This window comes from Lissotriton vulgaris, chromosome 11 (genome assembly GCF_964263255.1).
Source record: "Lissotriton vulgaris chromosome 11, aLisVul1.2, whole genome shotgun sequence".
NCBI lineage: Eukaryota > Metazoa > Chordata > Amphibia > Caudata > Salamandridae > Lissotriton > Lissotriton vulgaris.
Genome location: NC_141699.1, coordinates 361,346,218 through 361,352,217, shown reverse-complemented (window position 1 = coordinate 361,352,217; position 6,000 = coordinate 361,346,218).

Here is a 6,000-nt window from a genome sequence, read left to right as displayed (position 1 = left end):
TCTGTAGAAGTAACTTTGGTGGTGTGTGTATAACTGTATATGCAAGTAAATGGATGTTTGATACTTTGTTTGCATGTGTGACTATGTGTGTGAGTAACTATGAATGAGTGTTGGTGTGTAATAGGATGTATAGGTGTATGAGTACATATGATTGGTGAGTACATGTATGAGTGACTGTATAGGACTGTTGGTGAATGAGTGGAAGTGTGTGTAGATCTTGGAATTACTGATTATGTGTGTTGTAAATGGTTATGGTATGTCCATTGTTTTGAAAATGTTAGTTTTTATGTTTGCGTGAGTGTGTGTATCCAAGGTTATATTAGGGTGAGAGGAGGTCTGCCACTCTATCACAAGGTTGTCATATGTGACGTCATCAGCAGAAGTGCATTGCGGACGTGAGTTATAGTTAGCTGAACTAACTATAACGGGGGAATTTCTATGGTTTTGTACTTGTGAAATGTCCAACTAACTATAACGCCCCTGAAACCTTTGTTTTTTTTCAGTGAATTTCTAAGGTTTTTTAAATGCTAATTTCTAACTATAACGTGCCTGAAACCTATGTTTTTTTTAGTGAATTTCAAAGTTTTTTAAAAATGCTAGTTTCTAACTGTAACGTGCCTGAAACCTGTGGTTTTTTAAGTGAACTTCTAATGTTTTTTAAATGCTAGTTTCTAACTATGCCTACAGAGGTAGGACATGTGAAGAAAGAAGAAAAAACTCACAGAAAGAAGAAAAAGAAATGCAGAAAAAAGCAACAGAAGTCCTCAAAGACAAAGAAAAGTGCAGGAAGAAGGAAGATGTGCAGAAAGAACAAACAGGGGAGCAGAAAGAGGCCTTGTTGCAAAATCATCCTGTACCCTCAACTTTTTCAGATGGGTACTGGTGGTAACTGACTCTAACCATTCCTAGAGCCAGTGCTATGCTAAAAGACACTTAGGATACAGTGAAAACACCTACATACACTAGGGAACACTATGCGTTGGGGTACCCCTGTCGAGCAGGGGGATTAAAACTACCTCTTAAAACGCTCCACAGGGCGCGTTTGCACACTTGTGAAGGGAGGGGGTGCTTGAGGTGACGTGTGCAAACACGCCCTGTGGTCGTTTTAATTTGGGGGATAAAGTCCCCTTGAATCCTGAGTGTCCCTTGGGTCCAACTTGCCCACCAGGTATCTCGAGTTAGCGCCAGAGAGCTGCGTTGCAGAGGGGTGTAAAAAGGGGCACGGCCTGGACCACCTCTCTGCAGCACAGCTGCGCTTACTGGAAGCACCTGGTGGGCTAGTTGGCCCCCAGGGGCCCTCAGGATTGAAGGGGAATTATTTCCCCAACTTAAAACGCGCCACAGGGCGTGTTTGCACACGTCACCTCAGGCCCCATTCCTTCCCTTCACCACTATGTAAACGCACCCTGTGGCCGTTTTAAGTTGGGAGATTAAGTCCCCTTAAATCCTGAGGGTCCCTAGGGTCCACCTAGCCCACTAGGTACCTCCAGTAAGCGCCACAGAGCTGCGTTGCAGAGAGGTGTAAAAAGGGGCACGGCCACGCCACAGGGCGTGTTTGCACACGTTACCTCAGGCCCCGTCCCCTCCCTTCCCCACTGTGTAAACACGCCCTGTGTCCATTTTAAGTTGGGAGATTAAGTCCCCTTGAATCCTGAGGGTCCCTAGGGTCAAACTAGCCCACTAGGTACCTCCAGTTGGCGCCGTTGCAGAGAGGAGTAAAAAGGGGCATGGCCTCTGAACCACTCTCTGCAACGCAGCTCCCTGGCGCATACTGGAGTGTGACCGGGTGTAGTGGTGAGGGGTTACCCGGAGTTCTGAGAATTGGGTCAGGGACAGGACTGCTAGGCAAACCCGGTAGAGAATCAGAAACTGGATGGACAGCAGGTCTTGGAAGCAAAGAGGGTTTTATTGGTATTGTACGTTTAGGGTTTGGTTGCAAAGTTCTCCGGGTCCTAAACGTAAGTCTCTCCCTAGCAAATTGACTGGGATCCGTCTTTGAACCGGGGTTGTCTCCTTCTCTCGGGTCTTTGGTCTTCCGGTCTTGGCCTCAAGGTCTGGTCAAGGAGGTGTCTCGTCGCTCCGGAGCCCATGAAAAGGAAGACCAACAGAGAGGGAACCGTTAGTTCTACAGTCTTTTTGGGAATTGCACCTTGGGGCCGTGTGAAGTGGGGGAAGGAGGGCACCAGTGTTGAACTTGCTGCTATTCAAACGGTGACGTGGGGAGGGTACAGAAGGTGAGGGATAAACGCGGGGTAATGAACACAAGAGGTAGGGAAATACGAGGAAACACGAACGGGGTTTGCTGTACACTATTTACATGCACGCCGTCTTCCCACCCACACGCCATACGTTCCCGTACCTGGGACAGCCACGCTCCTCCCCCGGGAGAGTGGCACGGCGGCTCACAGGGTTGTTGGCCTCCTGGCTCTCCGTGGGGCTCGTCTCTTCCGGCCTGTTCTTCGGAATTCCTTCGGTGTCCTTCTTTACCGACTTCTCCGCTTCTTTCCAACCGCTCTCCGACGCCGCTCCTTGCCTTCTCCTCCTCCGGGGTGATGTCACACGCTTCCTTCCGTACTTCCTGCTCTTTATCCAATCCGACCTCGCAGACGTATACAGGAGGAGGGGTCACCTCCTCCTCTGAGTACGCCCAATTAAAGGCGCCGCGTTCCTCATCTACGTCGTCCAGTCCTGTATCCCAGGGGTCAGTCTGTAAGGAAGGAGGCATGACAGGGTCAGTTACGGGAGTCCACCATTCCTCGGTAGCACTCCGCCTCGCTCTGTTACATTCCTCCCCCCCTGGATTCTCCCGATCGGGGAGAACCGGCATGCGAGAGAGATAATCAGCGTTCCCATTGTCCCTTCCCTTCCTATGCACCACCGTAAAGGCAAAGGGCTGAAGAAAGAGGGACCATTGTAGAATCCGTGCATTCTGAGTCCTGTTCCTCTGCATCCACTGCAGCGGCGCATGATCGGAATACAACGTGAACGCCCTTCCCTCCAGATAATAACGTAGCTTATCCACAACCCAGCATATAGCTAAACACTCTTTTTCAACCGTGGGATACTTCCTTTCCCTAGGGTGGAGCTTGCGGCTGACATACAATACGGGATGTTCATCGTTGTCCTCCCCTATCTGCGACAGAACTGCCCCGATTCCCGTCTCTGAAGCATCAGTGGCCAGTATAAAGGGACGCCCGAAATCGGGTGGAATAAGCACAGGACTGGTGGTAATGGCTCTCTTCAAGTGAAGAAAGGCGTTCCTGGCTTCCAGGGGAGGGGGTTGAGGCAGTGCATTTCTGACGTTCTTCTGCAACAAATTGGTCAGGGGGGAGGCGATGTCTGCGAAGTTCTGAATGAACCTTCGATAGTAGCCCATGAGGCCCAGGAACGCCCTTAGTTCCCGTTTCGTGGAGAGAAATGGGGTCTCTGTTATGGCTTTTATCTTCTCTTCTTGGGGAGCTATTACCCCATCCCCTAGCATGAAGCCGAGGTATTTCACTTTTGGGAAGGCTGCTCAGGACTTCTTGGCATTAATATGAAGACGGGCCTTACCCAGAGAGGACAGTACGTTAGCCAGATGTTCTAAGTGTTCTTTCCAAGTTTGACTGAAAATGACAATGTCATCAAGGTACACCGAACTATAGGCGGTATGAGGGGCCAATACAATGTTCATAAGCCTCTGGAACGTGGCAGGAGCCCCGTGGAGTCCGAAAGGGAGGACGTTGAATTCGTACAGACCGTCCTCGGTGGCAAAGGCTGTTTTGTGACGGTCCTCCTCCCTTAGGGGCACCTGCCAGTATCCTTTTGTCAGATCCACCTTTTCCCTTTATCATAACATTGCTTTTGGTGATTTTGGGCCGACTTTAGATTCGAGTAGGCGAGATCTCTCAACTTGCCTAATCTGGACCGCAACTGCTGGGTGTAGTCCAGTAGTGAACGTTGCTCCTGAGCCTCTTCTCTTTCCCAGACGTCTCTAGTTATTTCAAGTAGTGACCTTGGTTGCCGGTCATACAATAGTTCAAACGGGGAGTATCCCAGGCTGCTCTGGACTTGGGCCCTTACTACATACAGGGCCAATGGGAGCATTTTGTCCCAGTCTTTATTTTCGTCACTCAACAGTTTCCTAAGAGTGGATTTTAAAGTCCTATTGTACCGTTCCACTAAACCATCCGTTTGGGGGTGGTAAGCGGAAGTACGGATGTGTTGAAGGTCCAGGGTCTTGCAAACCTCCTTCATCATCCGTGACACAAAAGGAGTCCCCTGATCCGTTAGGATTTCCCGGGGAAATCCGACTCTTGAAAACAGTTCCACTAGCTTCTCTGCTACGTTCTTGGTGGTTGGGGTGTGTAGAGGAAATGCCTCAGGGAAGCGGGTGGAGTAGTCCACCACCACTAGAGCATAAGTGTGACCCCGAGAAGTGCGGGGCAAGGGTCCTATGAGGTCCATCCCCACGCATTCCCAGGGATTACCTATTACGGGCAGGGGTTGCAGAGGCACCGCTGGGGGTTTAGTCAGGTTTCTCCTCTGACACACCTCGCAGTGTTGGCAGTAGGCTTCGGTCTCTTTGTAGATTCCGGGCCAAAAAAACAGTCTCAGTATATTTTGGGTGGTCTTTTCGGCCCCCCTATGTCCTGCGGTTAAATGAGTGTGTGCATAGAACAGTATCTGTTCACGGAACTCTTTTGGTACCACCAGTTGCCCTTGGTCCCCCTCTTTCCCTTCTCGATAGAGTAGATCGTTTACGATCCTAAACCTGGGGTATCCCTGAACAGTGCCGGTGGTTTGCGCCACGTGGGCTGCTTCCCACGCATTCAAAAGGGTCGGATCGTTGGCTTGTGCGAATTTGAACTCCTTGTCTATGACCCAGGGTTCGACTGATAAGAAGGCCTCCACCGGTCGACTGGCTAACTCTCGTTTAAATAAGGCCAGGAAATGGGGATTATCCACCCCGAGGATCAACTCCTCGGGTAGTGACGCAACCACTCCTACTCTCACTGAGCATGGTTCCCTTCCTATCGGGTTTATAGTGATGCGTGCAAGGGGATATGTCTTCACGTCCCCATGGACACACCGGATGTGTACTACGCCCTCCCGCCCTATTTGGGATGGTACCAGCAATTTCTCCCGTATGACGTATTGTCTGCACCCTGAATCGAGAAGCGCCTTTACAGGTGCTTGGTTCACCAGTACCCTTACATAATAAGAAGGTCCCATTTCGGCGGAGTACATCACAGCTTTGGTTATGTACCCAACTTCCATGGGTTCCTCAACCGGTTTCTTTCTGGGGCACAACCTCGCAATATGGCCCCACTCCCCGCATTCAAAGCACTGGGGTCCCCTCATTGGAGTAACATCCGGACGGAATGGCCGTGGCTTTAGGGGTTCGTAGATGGGTTTCTTTTTCTCTGTCTTAGGGGGTGGTACCAGAGCCACCATTTTCAGGCGTAAATACAGTGTCTTAGGGTTTTCCCCCGTGACCCCTTTCTCCTTCCGAAACCTGAGTCTATATGCTTCAGGGTCCATCCCGAGGTGATCTAGTATCACCTCCTTGATTGCAGTATATGAGGAGGTACCAGCATGATTTGCGACCTGGTACGCCGTCTGTGCTTCGCCCGTCAGCAAGGGCGCAAGAAAAAAGAGCCATTTTTCCTCTGGCCACCCACACGCCCGTGCGGCCCTCTCGAAATTGACGAGGAAGGCATCCGGGTCTTCTCCAATTACATACTTCTGTAAGGAGACTCCGGCTGGATGTGGTCCGGCCGGTCAACGATCCACCGAGACAGCGGTCCCCGGTGTCTGAACCACTTTTTGCAAACTATCCATTTGTTGCGTCATAGTGCTACGGAACAGGGCTCGATCCGCATCCGCTGTACTGATTTGTTGGCTGACCGCCCATTCCAGTTTTTGCTGACCATCGACTAGTGTCTGTATGATTTGTTCCATAGTCGTTTCTTGCTCAGAGGGAGTAGATCCCACTTCTGACACCACTGTGACCGGGTG